Source organism: Pan troglodytes, chromosome 11 (assembly GCF_028858775.2).
Source record: "Pan troglodytes isolate AG18354 chromosome 11, NHGRI_mPanTro3-v2.0_pri, whole genome shotgun sequence".
Taxonomy (NCBI): Eukaryota; Metazoa; Chordata; class Mammalia; order Primates; family Hominidae; genus Pan; species Pan troglodytes.
In genome coordinates, this window is record NC_072409.2 from 52,830,711 (window position 1) to 52,856,933 (window position 26,223).

The following is a 26,223-nucleotide window of genomic DNA, read 5'->3' on the forward strand; positions in this document are numbered from 1 at the left end:
GAGCCTTTCTTTTCCAACGATGCCCTTGTAGGCTCATCCCTCACCCCAGATGCCTCTGGCCATTTGACAGAAGGCCCCCCCAGGTACCACAGGACAGGAGTCACCAGGTAGACATCAGGCCCCAGATGGAGCTACCAGGCCAGGCCTCACCAGTGATCCCACCAGGGCCACATCTGCACATTGTCCTTGTCCAGCTGGAGCCTCTGGAGCTCATTGAGACACAGGCACATGGTGAGGTCACCTGCAGTCTGGAAGTCTTTCCAGGGACAATGTTTTCAGGCTGAAATTCCTTTAAATTCAGTGAGGTTGTTTTCATGTTTGGAAATTCCAGTGGAAAGTGAGTGATATTGGTGACCTCTCTCCTTTTTCAACTCCTGCTTCAGGTGCAGAAACACAGCTATTTCCAGTGCCAGCTGTTGAGCCAGTGCCAGCACCAGGGGCAGAGCCCCTTCCAGGGACAGCGCTGGAGCTAGAGGAAGCTCCAGAGCTCTCCTGCCGCTGCCCTGGGACTGCACAGGACCAGCCCAGTGAGAAGCTGCCTGACTTCATGGCACCTCCTGTAGAGCCACCGGCCTCAGCCCTGGAGCTGAAAGTGTGGCTGGAGCTAGAGGTGGCAGAGAGGGGGTGACCAGCACAGCTCCAGCCAGCAGCTCCCACACTGCTCCCAGTCCTGGGCACAGTGGAAGCTATGGAGGCAGAGACCAGGGTGTGCAACCTGGGCTCCTCTGCCTCACTGGAGAGGGACTTCTCTCATTCAGCAGAGCAGCAGCCCTGCTGCTGAAGGCCCTGCTGCTACTGCTGCTGGGGGTGTTTGCCTGCCTGCAGGAGGTGCTGGAGAGCAAGAAAAGGAGCCTGTGAGCAGGGGTTCCAGCAGGTCCTCCTGCTCCCAGAGGTGACCTCCTCCTCCAGGAATGGAGGTTTGCCCTCAGCTGGGCATCTGGGCCATTTGCCTCTAATGTGCTGCCCAGGATGGCCTCTTCTTGACAGGTGGACAGGGGTTGAGGGGGCCAGGGGGCATCTCCAAAGGAAGCTCTTAAACTCAGCAGCAGCACTCCAGAATCTCCATGCCTGCACCTGCCCAAGGATTTATTTATAGCTTAACTAAGAATTTCAAATTTCTACCATAACACTGAAATAAAGTTTGACTTTTTGAAACTTCCATGACTTCTTTCACTCCCTAATATTGTAGATGGTGTTTTTGAGGTGACGTTGAAAACCTCTGATAGTTGTGTGTTTTGTTGTGGTTCTTTGGGTGATTAAATTACCATCTGATCAAGTGATATTGAAAACCCTTCAGGTATGGCTTTTAGAAGACTTTGACCTATTTTTGCTTGTGTTGACTCTCCCTCCAGCTTTGTGGAAAGAGGGATCATGTAGGTTCATTTCTCAGGCAGATGAGTCACCTTTTGCCATCAAAGTTTTAGCATCCATTTCGAAAATTTGGTGTACAAGTTGATATTTTGGTGTTTTTAGCTAATCTGGGGTCAAAACAGAATGCCATAGATGAGGAAGCTTATAAACAAATTTGTTTCTCTCTGTTCTGGAGATGGCAAAATTCAAGGTCAAGTGGTTAGCAGATTCCATGTCTGGTGTGGGCTTGCTTTGTGGTTCATAGCCATGTTTCTACCATGTCCTCACATGACAGAAGAGATGAGGGAGCTCTCTATGGTGCCTTCAATAGGGGCTACTAATCCCACTCCTGTGGTCCCTGCCTTCATGATCTAATCATTCCCCAAAGCCCTACCTCCAAATATCATCACATAGGGAATTAGATTTCAACACTTGAATTTGAGGGGGACAATAACATTTGGTCTATAGCATCAGGTTACCCAGAGCCTTATGCATTCAGAGGAAATCCAAAATCTTCTATAAGTATTTGCTGGTCCCCTCTGGGCTTAGGGAAATCTTTAATTGCAGCTCTTGATTCAGCTTGGTCCAAGCCGAAATTCTACGTTTGCCTGAGTAACTTGTTCATGGGACAGAGGGAAGTATAGAGGCAACTGACCATTTGGAGTATTAGGACAATTGATGGAAGAGGGCTTGGCATCTGGATGAGAAGTGGAGGGAGAATAGAACAAAGGCACAGGAGAGAGCACAATGAGAAAGGGGAAGAGGGACATCTGGACATAAGGGCCAACTGGAGGGCAGGGAAGGTAATTTTCCTTGCATTTTAAACTCAGACCACATATCACATCAGAATCACCTGAGGGAGGCGTTTTCAATGCATATTCCTGGGTTTCTTCTCTTGGAAATTTTTATTAAATCTTGAGTTGTGCTGATTTATCCATATTTATCATAAGAATTTTGGATAATTCTTACTTTGAGAGGCCCAGGCAGTGGATCACTTGAGGTCAGGAATTCAAAACCAGCCTGGCCAACATGGTGAAACCTCATCTCTACTAAAAATATAAAAATTAGCCAGGCATGGTGGTACATGCCTGTAGTCCCAGCTACTTGGGAGGCTGAGGCAGGAGAATCACTTGAATCAGGGAGGCAGAGATGACAGTGAGCTGAGATCACACCACTGCACTCCAGCCTGGGCAACAGTAAGACTCCATCTCAAAAAAAAAAAAAAAAAAAAAAGAATTGTGGATAATTCTGATGCAATTAGAAAACAAAGCAGAGCTTGACAACCACTGGGTTGGGACGTATATCAGGAAGACATTTGATTATGTAAAATAACTGCAAAACAAACTGAAGGGGAATTATTTTAAAATGCTTGAATATAATTATATAATTCAACTCTTCCTATGTATGTAGTTTGACCACATATTTGATGTCTGCTATACTAAGATTGGAAATGTGTAGAAGTTTTTTTTAAAAATCAGGTAGAAGCAGAGAACAAGGAGTTGGAGAGAAAAGAAAACTAGCTATTGTCTGGTAACAAGAGAAGAGAAGGGAAACGAAGTAGCATATTTTTGTTCATTGTTTGATGGCATCTCAATTATGATCCCAAATATTTTTTTCCTAAGAAATCCAATAATACAAGTATTCAGAGTGGAGTACCAACACTGATTTACTGGGAAAGAGAAGTGTACTCTGTTTCGCTGCATAATGTTGAGGGAGAGGGAAAGGAAAATTAGTTGAGTAAACAAGTAAGAGACTGGTCCTCAGGGAAGCTGTCTGCCTGAAAAATCACAACTACTGCACCTACAGATAAGCCCTGAACAGATAAGCATGCAGGGTCCAGCACAGATGCCTTCTGTTCTTTGTGTAATTGGTAAGCTCCCAGGTAAAATTTTCCTCCCTTTTTCAGGCATATACATGGCGGCCTCTGTGGGAACTTGCGCAGGGAGGAGGGGGGCTTACCTAAAACAAACCCACAGTTATACAAACAAGAGAAGCCCACTTTGTGCTTGACTAGAGACATACCCATAGCTGGATATATAAAGGGAATTGTGCCGACAGTTTTATGTATAGCTGAGAGGAGTTTCTTATAAAAGCTTTTTGATTCAACTGTAAAAACGGCAATCCACTTGGATGCCCTTGTCTGCTGCAGAGAGCTTCCTCCTTTTGCTTATTAAACTTTCACTCCCACCTCACCCTTGTGTCCCCGTCCCTTAATCATCTTGGTGGTGAGATGAAGAACTCCAGGTGATACCTCACAAGAGAGACTGCTACATTGTGGTGCATTGGCGAGACTGCAACTTTAAGAAGTGTGACTTTTATTGTTGCTGAATTATTTTATCTCCTACCCAATTGAAAATAAAGGATATAAAGTGCTTAGGTTGGACACAAAGTCCTCTGCTCTAGGTAACATCTTCAGCAGCCACATTAGCAGAGGCATGGGTGGTAATGGTGGAGTAGATGTCTCTTTGCTTCTGACAGGGTGTCTGCTTATGTGTTAAACAAAATAGTATGGTATATATTTCATTAAGAAATCTGCTAAAGAATGAAGTAAAACAGGTTCGTGTTCTTAAGAGGCACAGGATTTGCTATGGCAGCACGACCAAAAGACTTAAGTAACAAAAATGTGCATAGTAGTTACAAACATTTTCATCTAAACAAAGCAATGTGAGCATCTGTATATGACAATAACTCATGCAAAAAATATTTTTTAACTGAGATTGCAATCATTTTATACATAACAAATATTATCACTGTATTCTTAGGTAATATATTGTTTTTACATAAATGTTATAAATAATAACTTATTTAAGTTATTCATCATTTATACAACAAATAATTCTTTGGAATCTACAAAATGCTGGTTTTGTTCTAGGCACAGAATGTACAAATTGATTTAAAATATGTGTTCTTAGAGTGTGGTAGATTAAAAAATACAAATAGGCCGGGCACAGTGGCTCACAGCTGTAATCCCAGCACTTTGGGAGTCCAAGGTAGGTGGATCACCTGAGGTCAGGAGTTCGAGACCAGTCTGACCAACATGGTGAAACCCCATCTCTACTAAAAATACAAAATTAGCTGAGGGTGGTGGCACAAGCCTGTAGTCCCAGCTACTCGGGAGGCAGAGGCAGGACAATCGCTTGAACCCAGGAGGTGGAGGTGGCAGTGAGCCGAGATTGCACCATTGCACTCCAGCCTGGGCAACAAGAGCAAAACTCTGCCTAATATATATACATGTATTATGTATAGATACATATGTACACATGTATATATATATAACATATGTACACATGTATATATATAAAACATATGTACACATATGTGTATATAACATATGTACACATATGTGTGTATATAACATATGTACACATATGTGTATATATAACATATGTACACATATGTGTATATATAACATGTACACATATGTGTATATATAACACATGTAGACATATGTGTATATATAACACATGTAGACATATGTGTATATATAACACATGTACACATATGTGTATATATAACACATGTACACATATGTGTATATGATATCATATACACATATGTGTATATATATCATATACACATATGTGTATATATATCATATACACATATGTGTATATATATCATATATACACATATGTGTATATATATCATATACACATATGTGTATATATCATATACACATATGTGTATATATCATATACACATATGTGTATATATCATATACACATATGTGTATATATCATATACACATATGTGTATATATCATATACACATATGTGTATATATCATATACACATATGTGTATATATCATATACACATATGTGTATATATCATATACACATATGTATATATATCATATACACATATGTGATATATATAACATATATACATGATATATATATAACATATATACATGATATATATAACATATATACATGATATATATAACATATATACATATGTGTATATATAACATATATACACAATATATAATATATGCATATGTATAATATACATATATACATAATATATAATATATGCATATGTATAATATGCATATATATCTGTCTAATATATATACATATATTAAATATATATACACATATATATTAGAAGTTGTACTGCTGAAAACAAGAACTACCAATAAAAAAATTTCAGGAAACCTAGTGTGATTATTTTTAATAGAAATGGATATTTTAATACAGGTCTCTTGTTTTTTCTTGTGGAAATAAATGACAAGATGGAATTTCTGGGTGTTTGGTATCTGAATATTTAAGTATAGCAGGTATGGTCAGTTTTTCAAAGGCATTTTACCATCTTACTTGTCCATTGGTAACTCATAAGATATGTGGAACAACATCCTCTCCAACAACCTCTAGTATCAGTCTTTGTAAAGTTCGTCAATTAAATGGGTGTTTTTTTGTTTTTGTTTTTGTTTTTGAGACCGTCTCACCTTGTCACCCAGGCTGTAGTGCTGCTGCATGATCTTAGCTCACTGCAGTCTTTGCCTTCCAGGTTCAAGTGATTCTCCTGCCTTGGCCTCTCAAGTAGCTGGGACTACAGGTGCCCCCCACCACACCCAGCTAATTTTTATATGTTTAGTAAAGACAGGGTTTCACCATATTGGCCAGGCTGTTCTCAATCCTGACCTCAGATGGTCCACCTGTCTCAGCCTCCTAAAGCACTGGGATTACAGTCATGAGCCACCGCACTTGGCTGGGTTTTCTTTCTCTCTCTCTCTCTACTTTAAGTTCTGGGATAAATGTGCAGAACATGCAGTTTTGTTCCACAGGTATACATGTGTCATGGTGGTTTGCTGCAACATGGGTGTAGGTTTTGCAGGTAATTATTATATTATTAAAAGATAACAGAATACCTAGCTAAAAAAAATGCGAGGAGGCATTGATGGGCACATGTTTACTGAGCACAACCTGACTCCAGAATTAAAAATCCAATTTATGCCTCTGCAGTCCAATAACATTTTTCCTTAAGAATCCAGGGATCAGACTTTCATCTCAGCAACCACTCCAATATGGTTTCTCACCTACTCATTCCAACGAGCTGCTCATATCAAAATATAAGTGCTATCCATATTGTTAAATTATAAATTGAACCATAACTTCTCAGCCTTCATCTTAATTTATATATCAGCAGCATTTCACACAGTCTATCTCCACCTTCTCTTTGTAAAACTTTTTTATAGAATTCCAGAACACTTAACTTACTTTCCCCCCACCACGTTTTTGAAAATTACCCCTAGTCCTTTTTTGCAGGTTTCATCTTTACTATTTTTCAAATGTTAGAGGACCATTAGGCTCAGGACTTTGACTTCTTATCTTTCTTATCTTTGCTTTCTTACTAATTTTTGTGTCATTAATTTCCTGATATTTCATATTACACCTAAACACTGGACACTACACCCAACACTCCCTGACTTATCCATGTGGATGTCAGTTAGGAATCTCAAAATTAATATGTCTGTATGGAGCCACTGAAACTCCCCAAATTTGCTCTTCCCCATTCTGTTTAATGGCAACTCCCATTTTATAGTTTCTCAGCTCAATATTCTTGGTGTCCCCTTTTAATTCTGTCTCTGTAGCTCTGTCACTCTCTTCCTGTATCTGTCTGATTCTCTCCCTCTCTCTCCTCTCTCTCTTGCTCACTCTCACTCTTGCTCTCTCTCCCTGCTTCACACACACACAAACACAGACAGACACACACACACACACATGCACATTTTCAGATCTGATGTGTATGGAATTCCTGCCAGCTTTACCTTTAAAGTGTAATAATTCCAAATGTTGTTTCCAAATTCACATTCCCACCCCCACCACTTGGTAACTATAGCGCTTCCCTCACAAGGCCAAGTGCAGAGATTTCTTGGGGAAATAATGAGAACTATTATACATTCTTATTTCAAGGACCCTTAAAATTATAGGATTACCATATTTGATACTAATTTAAGCTTCTGTCATTGCCCTTTTTTTAATCCAGTCTCCACACAGCTACCACAGTGTGCAAGTAGAAGTCTCAGCCGTATCACCACACTCCTGCTTTAATGTCCCTACTCCATTGCTGCTTTTCTCCTTCAGAAGAGTTTAAGCTTAATGAAGCTGGGAAACTTTACATATTTTTCCACGAGCTGGAGATCACTTGGTGTAAGGTAAAAATGATCAGTAAATATTTTCAAATAACAGAATCCACGAATAATAGTTTTGTTTCTTTGAGAGTACATTGACTTTTAAAAATCAAGAAAATAGATTGGTCAAGAGAATTCTGCTTGTTTTGATTTTGTTATCCCTCGATTAGATTAACTGTGTTAGTATAAATGTCAGTGTGGAAAGCTATAAGCATTTCCTAAACTTTAAAATGAAAGGCATGGAATTTAAATATCTGCTCCTTTTATTCAAGCAACCAAAAAACACAACTTTTTAAATATATTTTATGTATGTATGAAATCTAAATTTATTTTTCTCTCTTTATCCCTGAATACTTTTTAAAATTATTCATGTCCTCATTATTTTTTAATCCACTTCAGTCACATTTTAAAATATATTTTCGACTTCATTAAGAATATCTTTGTGTTCCACTGAATAGCTTGCCAAATAATAAAACATTAGCAGTATAATTTCCTCATAAACTTTATTTAATTTGCTTGGTTAAACATAGATTTCCTACTCTCAACTCATAATTTCATTCAAGTATAATATATTCTACTTGACATTTGCGGGGTTTTCATACCATGCATTTGTCATTGAAATTGGTTTTTGATATTTGAACCACTAGTTTATAATTGTATTGTTGGTTAGACTGGTCTGTAGAATCTTTCTTCGTTTTGATTCTGTGGTTTATTCATTATGGAGTAGCTGTGCTATTGTAAATTTTGAGGTCAAAAGCTGAAAACATTTTATGTATTTTCAAACAAAGTGGATGGCATTTAAATATCTATTCCTTAAAATTTGGAAGAAAGGTTAACACCATATAAACCCAGAGCCTGTTTTTTAGATTAGTAGCACATAGACATTTTCAATTTCTTCTAAAGTTGAAAAAAATAAACATTTTATATTCATAGAATGCTTGATGAAGGTAAATATTTAATTTTCACTTAAAATAAATTTGGTTACATTGAAAGGAAATTTGGCTAATGTAAGTTAGATACATTTCTAATTAAAACAATAATTTAAGATAAATAATGCTCAAAGAACAGTGGTCACTGCATTTATTCCAGAGAGAGGACATTTATCCTGATCTGACTGTAATAACGTAGTAGGTAGAACTGCTGGCGTCGACACCCAAGCAAGGAAGGGAAGCTGGTGTCTCAAGGGGTCCCGCTGAGATGGAAAGGGTTCAGGGCCCAGACTGTTGATGTCGCCTGGACCCAACCACCATGTCTCAAAAGAAGAAATGACACTCCCCTCCTGGTGCCACCCCAAACAAGGAGCTTAGCAGTGTTGCACACAGGATAGTCCTTGCAGGAGACATGTTTGACAAGTTGCTGAGGTGCCTGATGGGGCCAGGCTGTTTTTCATGAAATGAGTTTGCATCGTGAGGAAGCCTTTTTATTGGAAACCTGGCAGGGATCCAATTTCCCCTTTGCCTTAACCCTGTAGGAGCACAGTAGACAGGGAGGAGGTCACCCAGGTGGCTGTTCCTGCTTGGCCCCCACTTCCCAGACCATTCCAGGCAGGGAGAGCCGCTGAGATCACTCCATGGGGCTGCTCACATGTGGTCTGGACCCAGCCGCCCTCCTGTGCCTGGCAGGCAGCCTCTGGGCCATCAGAGGACCCACTGTGTGGTGATCAGTGGCCCACCACCTGCCCTTGCGGTGGGTGCAGTTCACAGGTGCTGCCCTAGTCCTGGCACACTGGCCTTCCCAGCCTGGCCCAGGATAGGGGATGTGAATGATCCTTGCCTGTGCCCCTTCAGACCATGTGAGGTTGGACACTCACTGCAGAAGTCCCTCCAGGTCCCTTTCCAACTGAGTTGTGGGGGACTTGCTTAGTCCTCATGCCCAGGGTCAGGGGAGGGGTGCAGAGTCTGTACCCTAAATCCCCTAGGGCCTGAGGGAGGTCTCCCAGGTGACCTCTGTCCTCTCCAGTGACATGAGTCCTCCAAGATGGCCTCAGCCCTCTCAGGTGACATGCTTCCATGGTGACTCTGGCTCTTGCAGGAGGTGGGCTACTACAGGGACATGAGCTGCCTAACTGCCATCCTCCTCCTGTATCTGCCAGAGGAAGACAACTTCTGGGCACTGGATCAGCGGATGGCTGAGGAGAGGCACTCCCTGCAGGGTAGGTGGACAGCTACCCCCAGGGCCTCACACAGCCAGGCCATGGGACGGCCACCCTGGCTGGGCGATCCTGACTTCCAGGCAAGGCAGCTTCCTTGCTTTCCAGCTTGTTAGGAGCCTTCAGGACATCCCTGCTGGGGGTCCCAGAGGGGCCCATAGCTGAACAGGGACCCTTTCACTTCAAGGCGGACACCTTTCATTCCCAACAGCAGAGGGCGCTGCAGCCTCCCCCTGGCCACCCTGTGTGTCCCAGAGCCACAGCCCTCTAGCCCTGAGTTCATGCAGGTGACTCTCACTTCCCCAAGAGTCCTCCTACCTCCCAGCTGGCCACACTCCTAGCTGCCCCCCCCCCAGCCCACAGATGGGCCAATGAAGTCAAGATGGCAGTGTCTGCCCATCCCATGTTCCCTAGCCAGACCCCATGTCCAGGAGATGGCCATGTAGTCCCTCGGCACCCACCCGGTTCCATCCACTGGCCACTGCCTGCTTCAGCCCTGCCTCACAGCCTCAAAGGCAGGCCTGCCCTTCTGGCACCTTTACCCAGGATGCTGCTTTGCAGTGCCTCCAGCTAGGGCCCATCTCCCTAGAGCTGAGGCCACATAGTAGGGTCACCTGATAGAAGGGAGGAAGGCCTCAGGGTCCGGGGTCCCCTGCCACTGCCCAGCTCTTCCAGCTGACGGCTCCACATCTTGGGAGTGGGCTTTGATGCATAATGGGTCAGGGGCTTCTCAGGTTTCTACAGCCCAAATACTGCCCAGCTCCGGAGGCTCCTATCCCACCAGGAGTAGGTATAACACAAATCCTTCCCAAAGATCATGCGGTACCTGCTGAGTGGATGACACCCTCAACTCTTTCCCAGAGGCCCAGGGTCCCATGGGGCAGGGAAACAAGGGAAGATGGAGCTCCTCGAGGGCCTGACAAAGAGCTGAGTCCCAGCCAGGGCCTCACCCAAGATGAGGATTCTCCATGGGTTTGGAGTTGGGTTTCCTTTTCCTGCCCTGGAGGAGGAGGCAGAGGTACTAGGATGGGGGCTGAGCTCCAGCTGAGCAGGGTTAAGGGAAGTGTGTCCACCAGGCATCTGTGCATGGGGGAGTTGTTGGGGAAGCACTGGCCACTGCCCAGTGTTCTGCCCCAGGGCAGCTCAGGGGGCCCTGAGCACCTAGGGTCCAGGAAGTGCCGTGCATTGAGGTTTGTTGAGTTGGCTCCTCTGGTGTTTTGCTGATGGGGTAAGGAGGCAAATGGAGACCCCAGGCCAGGGACTCTCCTGTCCCACAAGTGCCCAGCTCCCCCAGGAGGACCTGTCTCACCCCAAGCCAGCAGGAAGCACAGGAAAGTTTCTGCATGGCACAGAAGCCAGGCCCTCCTCAAGAGGGGGCATCACACTGCAGGTGTCAGGACTCAGGCCCTCTGCTATTTCCACATTATTAATTTTATAAGGTGATATGGTTTGGCTGTGTTGCCACCCAAATCTCATCTTGAACTGTAATTTCCATAATCCTCATGTGTCCTGGGAGGGACCCAGTGAGAGGTAACTGAATCATGGCGGCAGTTTCCCCATGCTGTTCTCATGATGGTAAGTGAGTTCTCATGTGATCTGATGGTTTTATAAGCAGCTGGCATTTCCCTTGCTTGAGGTGATGAATGCCCCATTTACCCTGATGTGATTATTACACATTGCATGCCTGTGTCAAACTATCTCATGTACCCCATAAATATATACACCTATCATGTACTCATATAAATTAAAAATAAAAATAAATTTTTTTAAAAAGTGTGAGTTTTAAAGGTGAGGTTTGCCCTCCAGTGCTGGTGCCTGCCAGGTGTGACCTTCACATCATCTTTCCACATGGTCCAGGCCCCCATCTGCAGAGGCCAACAGTTCCCAGAGTGACCTTCCTCAGAAAACAGGGTCTTGGAGGAGACAGTCAGAGGAGGGGGCCTCATCCTCCCCACTGCACAGCCCCTTGTGGGGATTGGAAGTGAGGGTCTCTGCCCACAAGTTGTCAGTCACCCTAAGCTGTTTTGTGGGAGGAAGCATAGGGAATATAGGTCAGTGCTGGAACAGCATTTCCTGATCCTGACTTGGAGAAGGTGTTAAAATCTTGACATTCCCGACTCCTCCTTTGTGAGAGCCCCTGTCCTGCAGGTCTCACAGGGTTGTTGTGAGGGTCACCTGTGGTGATGGGTTTGGAAGTGCTTTGTGAATGACACAGTGGGCCTTCCTATTCCTGTCATTGGCCTTTCGACCTTCAATACTAATTGCCTGGGGATCTCCAGGCCTCAAGGTCTAATCCTGGAAGGGTATGAGATGTCCCTAGTGGAATATTCTACACCTCCTGGGAGGTCTCTCACTTCAACCTTCACCTGACATAACCCCTGCTCCTGTTCCCTCAACCTGGAGAGCTTGCCCAGGAGCACAGGGTAGTACTGGACTGACCTCTTTGGAAAGGGTGATTACATCCTCATTTCAGCTCTCCCTCCTCCTAGCTTTCCACGTAGAAATCCAGGGCTCCATGCAGTACTTGCTGGACATGAGGGGAAAACTTTTAGGGCAGGGATCTGCCCTGGATGGGGACAGAGGAGTATCCTGGAGTCTGAGTGTCAGGAGTGTGAGACCTGCCCAGCTGGCCAGCCCCTGTCCCCATGCTGCTTGATGCATGATGTTTCCTGCACAAGCTTCCTTTAGAGGGAAGCTTCCGGAGTGACTGCAGTGAGGTCCATGCTGTTGGGGGTGACAGAGCAGCCCTGGCAGGAGGTGGCCAAAAAGAAGCAGGCAGAGGAAGCTTCTCCAACACGCTTGGAAAGAAATTTCCACATATCACTCACGTCACTCTTGCCACTAGAAGGAAAATTTCTACAGTGGAGTGGAAGAAAATGACTATGCTGTGGGAGAGAATGGATGCATCCAGAAGAGCAAGGCGGGAGGGAAATGTGCCCATTGCCAGAATTTTGTGTCTTTTGAAGACATTTGCCAGAATTCTACTTTTGAAGGCTGCCCCTTTTGACAGTCAGTTACTGAGGAAGCTGTGGGACATTTTCAAAGCCTTTTATATAAAAAAAAAAAACACACACAATATACTGCTGTGGGTCTGTGTTCAGGGACTACGAAGAGCACAGCTGCCACTGTTCTGTGTCGCAGATGCTATGGGAAGTGCCTTAACACACAGAGGTTTGCTTCATGCAACCGGGTGAGGAACATCTCTAAAACATTTTACAGTCAAGAAAATTCAGTGTTCAGGAGGTTGAATGCGTTATCCAAGATCACACATATGTCCTGACAGATTTGGGGTTCAATGAAGAATTATGTATTTTAATTAAGAATTATGTATTTTAATTAATAATTATATATTTTAATTTCACATTTTAAATTTCTGCAGTTTTCTTCCATCACTTTTCACCATGCTTTCTACACTTGGAATTACTTTTTTTGGCTTCTTGATCTTCTTTACTTGTATGTTATTGATTTTCTACAAGTTTTAACATATATGATTAAAGAGTATTTCTTAATGTTTTAATAATTATCCTAGAATAAAATATATTTACTTTGATGTATGCATTGGATATTACAGTGTATTGTGTACATTTTCAAACACTTTGTGTTATACCAGAAGCATTATTCAACAGTGGTCATTTTTTTACCTGAACTATGTTCAGAAAATCTTTCCACCACAGTACAAAAAGATCGACTTCATTTTGTTAACAGATGGATGTGCTATAGTGCAATTAACTGTTTAATTATCCTGTTATCCTGTTGTGGATATTTAAGTTCAAACAATGCAGTAATAAATATGCAAGAGTGCTTTTAGACATTAAAAAATGTGGCTCTAAATTAGGGACCTAGTGCCTGTAATCCCAGCACTTTGGGAGGTCGAGGTGGGTGGATCACCTGAGGTCAGAAGTTTTGAGACCAGCCTGGCCAACATGGCAAAACCCCGTTTCTACGAAAAATACAAAAATTAGCTGGGTATGGTGATGCACACTTGTAGCCCCAGCTACTCGGGAGGCTGAGGTAGGACAATTGCCTGAACCCACGAGGCAGAGGTTGCAGTGAGCTGAGATCCTGTCACTGCACTCCAGTCTGGGGGACAGAGTGAGACTCTGTCCCAATAATAAATAAATAAATAAATAATCTAGAAGTACAATTGCTTAGCCAAATTTCTTATGCATTTTGAATGATAAGAGTTGCTGCCTAATTTCTGTTACAAAGGCTATGGTAATTTACACTCAAAACACAGAATAGGTTGGTTGTTGTCACATATGGAGTCTTACTGTTGCCGAGACTGGAGTGCAGTGGTGTAATCCTAGCTCGTTGTAGCCTCCAACACCTAGGCTCAAGCAATCCTCTCACCTCAGCCTCCCTCCCAATTAACTAGGATTACAGGTGCATGCCACCACACCTGGCTAATTTTATTCTTAGTTATGGGATCTTGCTATGTTGCCCAGGCTGGTCTTGAAATCCTGGCCTCAAGGTGACCTCAGCCTCCAGTGTAGCTGACATTACAGGCATAAGACACTGTACCTGGCTGAATGAGTGCCTCTATCCTGACACTTGTGTCCCCACGGGATCCTGCAGAATTCAGGACCCTGTCCACACAGGGGAAAACTCTCTGTTGGGGTCCTGATGACTGAGGAGGGAGCTTACCCATGGCTCTCCTGGTCATTTTTATTTAATAGTGAGCACAGAACCTCACATTTTCTGGAATGTTCCCATATGATTTTGTGAGAGAAAAGAGAATAGAGACCCCAACCCCAAGCTCACTGTGTCAAAGGGAAAATTAAGCTTGGGAACTGAGTTACGCAATACTGCCTTCCTTGTTCTCAAACACATAGCTATAACTTCACAACCCTGTGTCATAGCCTCATCCATAAGCCAGGTTCCCACAGTGACAGAAGGCCGCATGTCTCCTCAGATGTCCTCCCTCACAATTTGCTCTGAACCCCTAAATCTTTCAGAATGCACATCCCACCTTAAACTATCCCTAAAAGTGAGTCGGCTCAATTTCACCCTGACAATCTCTTACCAGCTTATTTTCATAGTTCTGGGACAAGGTCAGGACCAGAAATCATCCCTCTGCCTATCCTGAGATGAATGAATCATTGAGTTTTCCTCTACTCCACTCCCTCTATTCACATGCTTACTTTATCTTATGTAAAATGGAGATTTACTGAATGTGAGATGAACGCATAACTGTTTCCTCTGCTCCCTCCTTTCCTATGTAAAATGTAGATATCCTGATGCTAATCAGAGCCACACAAGAATGCAAGCATTTGCTTCACTGCCTACCTTCAGTCTCACGGGAGTTCTCTGGATTTCTTGTATCAGCATGTGGACCTCTTTAGCAAGATTGAGGACAGTTTCCTGAATTATATCCTCAAAAACGTTTTCCAAGTTGCTCACTTTCTCTTCTTCTCTGTTAGAAATGCCAGTAAGTCAGCCGGGCACAGTGGCTCATGCCAGTAATCCCAGCACTTTGGGAGGCCAAGGTGGGAGGATCACCCGAGGCCAGAAGTTTGAGATCTAACTGGCCAGCATGGTGAAACCCCATCTTTACTAAAAATACAAAAATTAGCGAGGCATGCTGGCACACGCCTGTAATCTCAGATACTTGGGAGGCTGAGGCACGAGAATTGCTTGAACCCAGGAGGTGGAGGTTTCAGTGAGCCAAGATCATGCCACTGCACTACAGACTGGGTAACAGAGTGAGATTCTGTCTCAAAAAAAATAAAATTCCAATAAGTCATAGATTTTGTTCCTTTACATAATCCTACATTTCTCAAAAGTTTGGTTCATTATTTTTAAATTCTTTTTTTATTTTTGTCTGACTGGGTTGATTCAAAGGTCTGGTCTTTGAGCTCTTAAATTATTTCTTCTATTTGGTCTAGTCTGTTGCTAAGGCTGCGAACTGTTTTTTGAAATTCCTATAGTAAATTTTTCAATGCAAGAAGCTCTGCTTGGTTCTTTCTCAATATGGCTATGTTGTCATTCAAATCCAGGATTGTTGTTATGGGGTTGTTGTTGGATTTCAACTTTCTGTTGGCTTTTGGTGATTTTTTTTGCCACTTATATCTTGAATACTATACCTGTCATTTCAGACGTTCCATTCTGGTTAGGACTCATTGCTAGATTGCTGGTGTAATCCTTTGGAGGTGATGGAACATTCTGGCTTTTTGTATTGCCAGAGTTCTTGTGATGGTTTCTTCTCATCTGAGAGACTTGATGCTTCCTTTGTTGAATTTGCTATCATTTGGAAGGAGTTTTTTTTAATTTTTCATTCTTTCTTTCTCTTAAGGGTATGACTGTGGTGTATGTTGTATAGGATCATTTTGCTTCATTTCTGGGTACTTTCAGAGGACCAAGGCTCTGTACAAGTTCCTTGGTTGCAGATAGGCTCCTGTGGTGGCTTGGTGTGGTGATGTATTTTTGTTTGGTGGTGTAATTCAGGCTTCAGTCCAGTAGACAGTGCTTAAGAGTAACAGCTGGCTGCAGGGTCTTCTCCTCCGTGTACTTGTCCTCGACAGGTGCAGAAGTGACAAAGTGCCAAAAGCGCCCTGTCCCAGTGTGTACTAGTCTTCAGCAGGGGCAGAGCTGCTGGAGAAACCTAAGAAGCAGCCTCTTTCAGCCCACGTTCCTTGGGCCCCAACAGGATGACCACTGCTGGATCTGCAGCAGTGCACTAGGAAGGGGACAGAGGGCAAGAGATGACCACCTCTCTAAATCTGTTCCCAGGCTTTGGTGTGCCCCTTTCAGCAGCTGATATCGTGATCGTGTTTCCTTTGACCCAAGGGGTGGCTTTGGCAAGCTGTATTCCTCCTTCCCTTAGGGCTGGTCCTCACCAAAGTTTAGGTCTCCTGGGGAATGGGGTTCACCTCCCTCTTGTTTCTTGGAGCTGATGGAGTACTCTCTCAACTGACCAAGGGAGCAGGCTGAGACACCCAGCAATGACACACACAGACCAGTTCCAGGTTGCAAAGCTGTTCTTGGCTCCAAGTCTCACCATCCTTGAGAAACCTCTGCTTTAGCAACTCTCTTCCCACTACAGTCCTGCAAGAGGAAAGAGCTTAATTCCAACACTTACTGCTGGGGCACTTTCCACACTCAACACTCAATTCTGGCTGTTGAGGCTGCTCCCCTGCTCCAGAGCAAGCACTCCAATTCCTAGCCCAAGATTAAAGTGTCTGCAGTGGCCACCATTGCCAGGCACCAAAAAATCATTGACTTTGTATGAGCCCAGATTAAAAAGGGCATCCTTCTCTCAGTCCCAGGTCTGGGGAAATGCCTGCAGCTTTTCTGAGTGTCTTTCCTCTTTCCCCATCTCTCAGCCACTTTTGTGCTAGCTCCAAGGCTTGGGAGAAACAGAGTGCTCTCCCTTAATCTGGATTGCACAGATCCCCAGTGAAAAGGTGAGTTGCAGAGGGAGACTGGCTGCTCTTCTCTCGTACTGGAGTTTCACTCCCTTTTATGAACCAAATGCTATCACAGAGTATGCTTTCCCACCTCCCCCTCCACAGGGTCTGGAGTGTTCTTCTCTATTCCTGTGAATTCCTATTTTTCTTCTTGAATTGAAGCTCACAAAGTTTATCTTTATGCTTATTTTTCTACTTCCAAGTGGCTGAGGCACACTGAAAGCCCCTAATCCACCATTCTAGGAAAAAAGGATGGTTTAAATAAAGGAATGTTCATATAAAATATATATTAATTAGTGCAAACATATTTTATTTGACATGAGTTAGGTGAATCTTTGATACATTAATTAATTTTAAAATTGTTAAATAAAATTAGAAATATCTTCAAATTTGCCAAGGTATGTTTCTCTCCTGGGATTACTGGTCAGTTTTATTTTTTCCTTGGATAGACATTTTAAGCCATAAATCTTGACATAGACCTGATGTAGACCTCCATACCTTTCCCAGATGTGGGATGGAGCAACTGGGACAGGTCCATCCTAGCACTAAGGGATGATTAAACCTCACTTGTAGTCGTTGTACAACTATAAACATGGTTGATGCTTTAAGAGAAAGATCTTGATGGAAAGGGTTAAATGTAAAAATTGATCATATGAATTGGGTCATTCTTATCACACCAAATAAAACCATCAACAAGCCAGGGGGAGGAGGCATTCAGGGCAAAAACACCACTCCAAAAGCGTAATTCTCTGCATGCCTGGCTGCTGAAATTACCTGCTTTAAGCTGAAACCAGTTTTATCAAATGGTTACTGAAACAACCTCTTGAACACTAAGACTAGCTTTACCCACCACTGTCCCTCACCTATCAGAGCCTGCCAGCTCTCAAAAACCTTACTGGTGCCAGTGAACTTTCTCAAAGAGAAATACATACCGTTTTTCTCTCTGTCTCCCTTTTTTATAAAACCTCTAACTTTCTCTTTATATTTTGGACATACTAAAGACACCCATTCTGCATGTATGTGTGAAATTGTAATACTTGTATCTCAAATAAAACATTTTAATTTCAGATGTTTGTCTCTATATTTATTTGACTTTGACAATCTGATATTATTTAGCATTATTTCCAGTCTCCCAAATAATGTCAAAATTTTGTTATGTTAGATAGGAATATCTTGTTATTCAACTTGAAGGTAAACTGCTTGATCAATGCATGTAATTCCTTTACAGATTGTCAGCACCTCTAAGACAACATGTAGATATTGCTCATTATTAACTCATTTCATCTTTTCATGATAAATTACAAAATTTAATTTTCATTTTTAAAATGCAAACCATTATGCCTTGTATTATGGCATTCTTGCATTACTATAAAGGAATACCTAAGCACTACATAATTTATACTGAAAAAAAAGATTGACTTGGCTCACAGTTCTGCAGGCTGTACAGGAAGCTTTGCATTGGCAGTTGCTTGGCTTCAAGAAGGGTCCTCAGGGAGCTTTTACACATGGCAGAAGGTGAAGCAAAAGAAGGTATGTCACATGGCCAGAGCAGGAGCAAGCAGGGAGAGGTGCCACACACTTTTAAACAGCCAGATGTAATGAGAACTCACTCACTCTTGCAAGGACAGTGCCAAGAGGATGGTGTTAAACATGAGAAATCAGCCCTCATGACCCCATCACCTCCCACCAGACCCCGACTCCAACACTGGGAATTACAATTTGACATGAGACTTAAAGGGTACAACATCCAAACTATTTCATTCCATCCCTGGCCCTTCAAATCTCATGTTCTTCTCACATTGCAAAATACAATCATCCCTTCTCAATAGGCCCCCAAAAGTCTCAACCTGTTTCGGCATCACTCGAAAGTGCAGTTTCTTCTGAGACAAGGCAAGTCCCTTCCACTGATGCGCCTGTAAAATCAAAACAAGTTATTTACTTCTAAGATAAAATTGGGGTACAGGCATTGGGTAAACATTCCCATTACAAAAGAGAGAAATTGGCCAAAAGAAAGGGGCTACAGGCCCCACACGAGTTCAAATCCCAGCAGGGCAGTCATTAAAACTCGATGTTCCAAAATAATCTCCTTTGAAACCATGTCCCACATCCTGGGAACATAGAGCATTCCCACGATGCATAGGGTGGGCTCCCAAGGCTTTGGGCTGCTCTGCTCCCACAGCTCTTCTACACTGAAGGCATGAGCTGCTGGTGGCTCTATCATTCTGGGATCTGGAGGGAAGCAGCCCCCCTCCCACAGCTCCACTAGGCAGCCCCCCCAGTCAGGACCCCGAGTGGGGCCTCCAACCCCACATTTCCACTTGGCACTGTCCTAGAAGAGGTCCTCTTTGAGAGCTCCAGTGGTGCATAGTCTTATCCCTGGGCATCCAGCCTTTCTCATACATCCTCTGAAATTTAGGCAGAGAATGCCAAGCCTCCTTCACTCTTGCACTTTGCTCATCTGCAGGCTTAACACCACATGGAAGCCACCAAGGCTTATAGTTTGCACCCTCTGAAGCCATGACCTGAGCTCTATCTGCAGCCCTTTGAACCAAGGCTGGAGCTAGAAGGGCCAGGATGCAAGGAACACGCTCCTGGGGGTGGTATAGGACAGTGATGCCCTGGCCCTGGTCCAAGTGGAACAGGAATTAAAAGAAATTAAAGAATGTGTAAGCAGAAACTCAGTTGTATGTGAGAAAACCCAATTCCCCCTGAGAAAGAGAAAGAGCTGGAGCCCTTTAAAAATTAACTGCCTGTTTTTCTGTGGCTAGTGAGCTTCATCTCTCCTCCTTTCCCAGGCATTGTGAAGACCCTGTTTCCCTAGCTGTGCAGCTGCAAGGTCACTAGACAGATAAACTCAAGTCGTAAAACATGTTTTTCCTTGAAAAGTAAGAAATGATATAATGCATGTCTCAATTAATTGAATAACTGTCTTTGTTTCTCGCTTCTGTAATATGCTTCCCCCTGCACAGATCTCCCCACTCCCCACCACCGCACAAAATGCTTAAAAGTTAACTTAAGTCTTTGTTCAGGACTCAGTCCTTTGGATGTTAATCTGACTGGGCCGGTGCACCTAAATAATAAATATCCGCCTCAACCCCATCAGTCTCTCTGATTCCTTAAAAAATCCCGCTACAGCCTGGGCACGGTGGCTCACGCCTGTAATCCCAGCACTTTGGGAGGCTGAGGTGGGCAGATCATGAGGTCAGGAGATTGAGACTATCATGGCTAAGACAGTGAAAACCCGTCTCTACTAAAAATACAAAAAATTAGCCAGGCATGGTGGCAGTCACCTGTAGTCCCAACTACTTGGGAGGCTGAGACAGGAGAATGGCATGTCCTGGAAGGCAGAGCTTGCAGTGAGCTGAGATTGTGCCACTGCACTCCAGCCTGGGTGACAGGGTGAGACTCCATCTCAAAATAAATAAATAAATAAATTAATTAATTAATTTTTAAAATCCCACTACACAAGAAACCATTCTTTAATCCTAGACCTCTAGGTCTGTGCTGAGATGAGCTGCTGCAAAGATTTCTGAAATGCCTTCAAGGCCTTTTTTTAATTGTCTTGGCTATGAGCACCTAGCTCTTTTTCAGTTATGCAAATGTCTCTAATAAGTGGTTGCTCCACAGCCTGTTTAGATTCTTCCCCTGAAAATGCTTTATCTTCCTTTGCCAAATGGGCAGGCTGCAAAATTTCTATACTTGCATGGTCTGCTTCCCATTTAATTGTAAATTCCAACTTTAAGTCATTTTTTTGCTCCTGCGTCTGAGTGTTCAAACTTCCTCAGATCCCTAGTACATGAACAGACTGCAGCCAAGTTCTTTGCAAAGGCATAACAGGCATGACCTTTATTCCAAGTCCCAGTAAGTTCCTCATTTTCATCTGAGACCGCATCAGCCTATCCTTCACTGTCCATATCACTATCAGCATTTTGGTCACAACCATTTAACTAGTCTCTAAGAAATTCAGAACTTTCCTTCATCTTCCTGTATTAGGAGCCCTCCAAACTCTTCCAACTCCTGCCCATTACCTAGTTCCAAACTCACTTCCACATTTTCAAGTATCTTTATAGCAATGCCCCATGTCTCAGTACCAATTTTCTGTATTAGGCCATTCTTACATTGCTATAAAGAAATACCTGAGACTGGGTAATTTATAAAGAAAAGAGGTTTGAAAAGAGGTTTGTATAGCTGCAGGCTGTACAAACATGATTCTGGCATCTGCCTAGCTTCTGGTGAGGCCTCAGGAGGCTTTATTCATGGCAGAAGATGAAGAAGGAGCAGGCAGGCACATCACCTGGCAAGGCAGGGGAAGCACCACACACTTTTAAACAAATAGATCTTGCAAGAATTCACTCACAATCACAAGGACAGCACGAGGGACAGGATGCTAGACCATTTCTGAGAAATCCACCCCCATGATCCAATCACCTCCCTCCAGACCTACACCAACATTGGGGATATCACAATTCAACATGAGATTTAGAGGGAACAACATCTGAGGTATCTCATGCCTCATGTTGTGACTTGGTATAATGTCCATAAGATTACACTGACTTTACACATCATATTGCAGTTTTTGCTAGCTCTTCTGTAGTAAGAAAATGGAATTCATCAGCAATGCCTTCTAAGTCTGGCTCTGTTTTCCCATGCAGACTTTTCCCTGAGCTCTGCTTGTCAGTCTTGCTAGAACCTCACCCTAGGCAGCAACCTCCAGTCTGAGATTGCCCTTGACAGTGGCTGAGGTTTGCATTGTTGGAATGGATTAGAAAAAACAAAGGGAAGACAGACCAAAACAGATTTAAATACAGATCCCATTTGTTGAAGTTTTAAGTAATTTTAAATGTTTATTTGCACCAGCTGCCCACTCCCATTGTACTCTCCTCACCCAAAAAGGTGACTTGATATTCTAGTAAAAAGCCAAACTGTGCTTTAGAGAAACCCACTTGTTACTTCTTTAAATCCATATAATTTTGCCAAAGTGAATTTTTCTTAGTATGCTCTGGCAGAATCAGTAAACTAATTATTTACACCAGAGTCACTTAACCTTTCCTCTTGGTCATTTGCATGTAAATTATTTTTATATGTATAAAATTTGCTTACTCAAGAAAGCTCTTGCTATATATATATATATATATATATATATATATATATTTTGTGTGTGGTATCTTAACATACTCTAGTCTTGTCTTGAATTCCTTAAGACTTTGAGGTAAAGAACTCTATTGTAACAAGTTTCCAAATCAAAGTGGGAAAGAGGAAGATTAGGTTAAGCATTAGGCCATCAGGTATGTAGGACAGCTAATTCCATTATCAGAATGGTAGTGATAGCCAGTTTGCATTTTGCATATTAGTTGTAACAAAAATATTCAGCATATTAGTGACAAAACCAAAGTTATTGTGAATCAGTTTATAATTTATTTTTTGAGATAGGGTCTTACTCTGTCACCCAAGCTCAAGTGCAGAGGCGTGATCTTGGCTCACTGAAGCCTCAACCACCTGGGCTCAAGAGATCCTCCCAGCCCAGCCTCCTTAGTACAGGTGAGTGCCACCACACCCAGCTATTTTTTCTCTAGTTTTTGTAGAGATTGGGTCTCACTTTGTTGCCAAGGCTGTTCTCAAACTCCTGGGCTCAAGCAATCCTTCTGCCTCAACCTCCCAAGTGGTGCTGGGATTACAAGTTTGAGTCACCGCACCTGGCCAGTTTATAATGTTAATGGGTTTTGGAGCAGGAACCAGTGGGTGCTGCTTCTTGTCTGCAAGATGAGGAGTCTCCTCTCCCCAGAAGTGAGGCATCTTCTACCACAAGGGAGGCTTTCCCCAAACAGTCACCGAAAGGCTGAGATTGGGGAGAGAACAAAACAGGAGTGAATATGTTCCTGGAACCTAACTGCTCCCCAATTCAATTCTACTGCAGACATTCAGAATGAAGGGGACATTCAGCTGAAGAACAGGAGTGCACTGGCTGTTAAAATCTCAGATTGTAAAAACAATTTTGCTTCATTTTCCCTAAATAATTTTTAAACAATTGTTCTTAGGTGATTTTCTAAACTTCGGGTAATATCTGTGACTTAGTAAATGTTCTTTAAAAGATGGGATAATATTTTTATTTTGTTTAATTATATGTGTTTTTAAACTAATTTTATAGGAAAAATAATTTCTTTCCTTCCCTGTTATACCAAATACAGCCTTTAGCTCAAGACACAAGTAATTCCAGGAAAACTGGAATGTAAGTTCAATATGTTGCACTAAGTACATTTGAAAGTGCATGCATTTTTATTTTAATTCATCATTCTCAGTCAACTATTGCAAGGACAAAAAACCAAACACCGCATGTTCTCACTCATTGGTGGGAATTGAACAATGAGAACACATGAACACAGGAAGGGGAACATCACACTCTGGGGGCTGTTGTGGGGTGGGGAGAGTGGGGAGGGATAGCATTAGGAGATATGCCTAAGGCTAAATGTCGAGTTAATGGGTACAGCACACCAGCATGGCACATGTATACATATGTAATGTATACATATGTTAATGCACCAATTCTGCATCAAGTCAGTGCAATCAGAGACACTGAAAGAATGACTTTTGGTTTTCTTTTCCTAGTTTTTGAAAGTTTCTCAAGTCTGTCATACTGGACTCTGTATTACATCTTGAATTTTTTTCACTTACTATAGATCTCCTATACGCTCAATTGTTTAGCTATTACCTTAACATTTACCCTGTGAACCCATGACATTTGAGGCTGCCAAAGTGATTATTACATGATAAAACATATACTTGGTTAAAGGCAATATTTAACAATTGTAAAACCAATAAATCAATAATTAAATCTTTCTGGCTTAGACTTAAAACTGCTTAATTTAGTCATATCTCTACCCACAACATAGGGATTCCAACAAGGGTTGAAAGTAGAATTGGCAAGCATTTCCATTCTCTTCTGGGACAATAATTCTTACTACCAACACTGGTTCTGACCAGTGAAATTCAAAATCAGTGAAACACTGCTCAGAGTCTGAGTGAGCCAAAAATAGTTTCACTTTAGGAAAAAGTCTATATCCTTAGATGTGAGTGATTCTCTGTGAACATTTTATTCACTTTAATATATTTAAAGAAAATCTTTCTGAATTGGTGTGTTTTCTTCAGTTTGTATTCTGATACTTTGATGCTAAAAGCTATTGATTTTAAGTTTTCATGGAGGGGCTACCTACATAATAATTTTTATACATCATTATATGCATCAATGATTAAAAAGGAGTAGAAATTTTTACACTAATTGAGAAATATTATAGACCTAACTAAATGAGGGCAAACTATAAGCAATTTGGGGAAACTATAAGGATGCAATTAAATAGTCACTGTTTTTAGAAACCATTAACTGCATATTGAAATCTTGACACTTGTTGGGAAAATGAGGTGGTAAATCAACTTGTCAGCGTGAGTACTAAATAAAACAAAATATGGTTAAGAGTGTCCCTTTAAAGTTCAGATAGTAGTTCTGCAATTTCTGATTTTAAATGTTTCTGCAAAATAGTTTATCTGAATGATTAAACTATTATTCTGTGTTCACCAACCATTAAGAAAATCTGCTGTATGGCCAGGTTAAACCTGAAAGTGGTATAATTCAAAACTTGATGTAGGCGATAGGTATGTATAATGTGTTTATTCTAATATGAGAGGGCATATCAAAGTAATTTTCTTGGAGCACACTGTCAAAACAAAGCAATGGGATTTGGCCATGGACATTTCATTATTATCAAAGAGACCTGGACACTACCTTAGAGTAATAACTTTATTATTTAGCAAAGATGTTTTATAAAAAGAACAACAAAATGAGAGGAATAGAAATCACACAGGTAAAACAGATAATCTGACTTTGTGGGTCTCAGAGCAGAGATTAGTGTCTTTCAGTTTCAGAGTAAATGACCTCACTGCATTTCTCTGAACTGTCATGGTTGTCACAAATATACTGTGTTCTAACTCACTCCATGATTTAAGGTCTACAAAGTAACAAAGGCAAAATAACCTATATGCTCTACCATATTTTCCTCAATTCTAGTGTTCTTCAAAGAGAGAATGTTTTCTCTAAATGTAATTGAGAGTAATTCTGTATGGATCGCTAAACATTTCTTCAGGCAGTTGGAGTAATATGTGTCTAGGGCTAACTCAGAGGGGTCTTTTATGTCTTAAAAGAAGCTAACTATACTCTTGTGATATGATAATCACCATCATTGACTTACAGTTTCTAAGGTTTGAAGGGATATTGAACACTCAAGGGGCTCACATTCTTACTGATTCATGAATCTCTTCAGGTCCAGGGATCTTAGTATTTTTCAAGAGTGCAAAATGCCTAGAGACAGCTGGGAACAAATGAATGTCATTCCTGATACTGTGCTCATAGTTACTTGAGCTTCATCTCAGAAAACAAATTGCCCGGTGCAATATTTCTTAAAACTTAGTTCCTAAATGAACTCAACAAACTAGTTCTTTTGTTTTATTTTATTTATTACTATTATACTTTAAGTTTTAGGGTACATGTGCACAACGTGCAGGTTTGTTACTTATGTATACATGTGCCATGTTGGTGTGCTGCACCCATTAACTCGTCATTTACCATTAGGTATATCTCCTAATGCTATCCCTCCCCACTCCCCCCACCCCACAACCATCCCTGGTGTGTGATGTTCCCCTTCCTGTGTCCATGTGTTATTGTTCAATTTCCACCTATGAGTGAGAATGTGCAGTGTTTGGTTTTATGTCCTTGTGATAGTTTGCTAAGAATGATGGTTTCCAGCTTCATCCATGTCCCTACAAAGGACATGAACTCATCATTTTTTATGGCTGCATAGTATTCCATGGTGTATATGTGCCACACTTTCTTAATCCACTCTATCATTGTTGGACATTTGGGTTGGTTCCAAGTCTTTGCTATTGTGAATAGTGCCACAATAAACATATGTGTGTATGTGTCTTTATAGCAGCATGATTTATAATCCTTTGGGTATATACCCAGTAATGGGATGGCTGGGTCAAATGGTATTTCTAGTTCTAGATCCCTGAGGAATTGCCACACTGACTTCCACAATGGTTGAGCTAGTTTACAGTCCCACCAACAGTGTAAAAGTGTTCCTATTTCTCCACATCCTCTCCAGCACCTGTTGTTTCCTGACTTTTTAACGATCAT

At 42.1% G+C, this 26,223-nt stretch overlaps 1 long non-coding RNA gene and 1 pseudogene across 1 annotated transcript in view; both read left to right on the forward strand.

Moving 5' to 3' along the window:
• Positions 1 to 26,223, forward strand: part of LOC134807655 (uncharacterized) — a 36,435-nt gene that overhangs the window by 4,788 nt on the left and 5,424 nt on the right. The window contains exon 2 of the long non-coding RNA XR_010148670.1: positions 7,343 to 7,511. This is a non-coding gene — a long non-coding RNA (uncharacterized LOC134807655). The remainder of the gene's footprint in view (positions 1 to 7,342; positions 7,512 to 26,223) is intronic.
• On the forward strand, positions 126 to 1,991 carry LOC100611459 (uncharacterized protein C2orf27A-like; annotated as a pseudogene).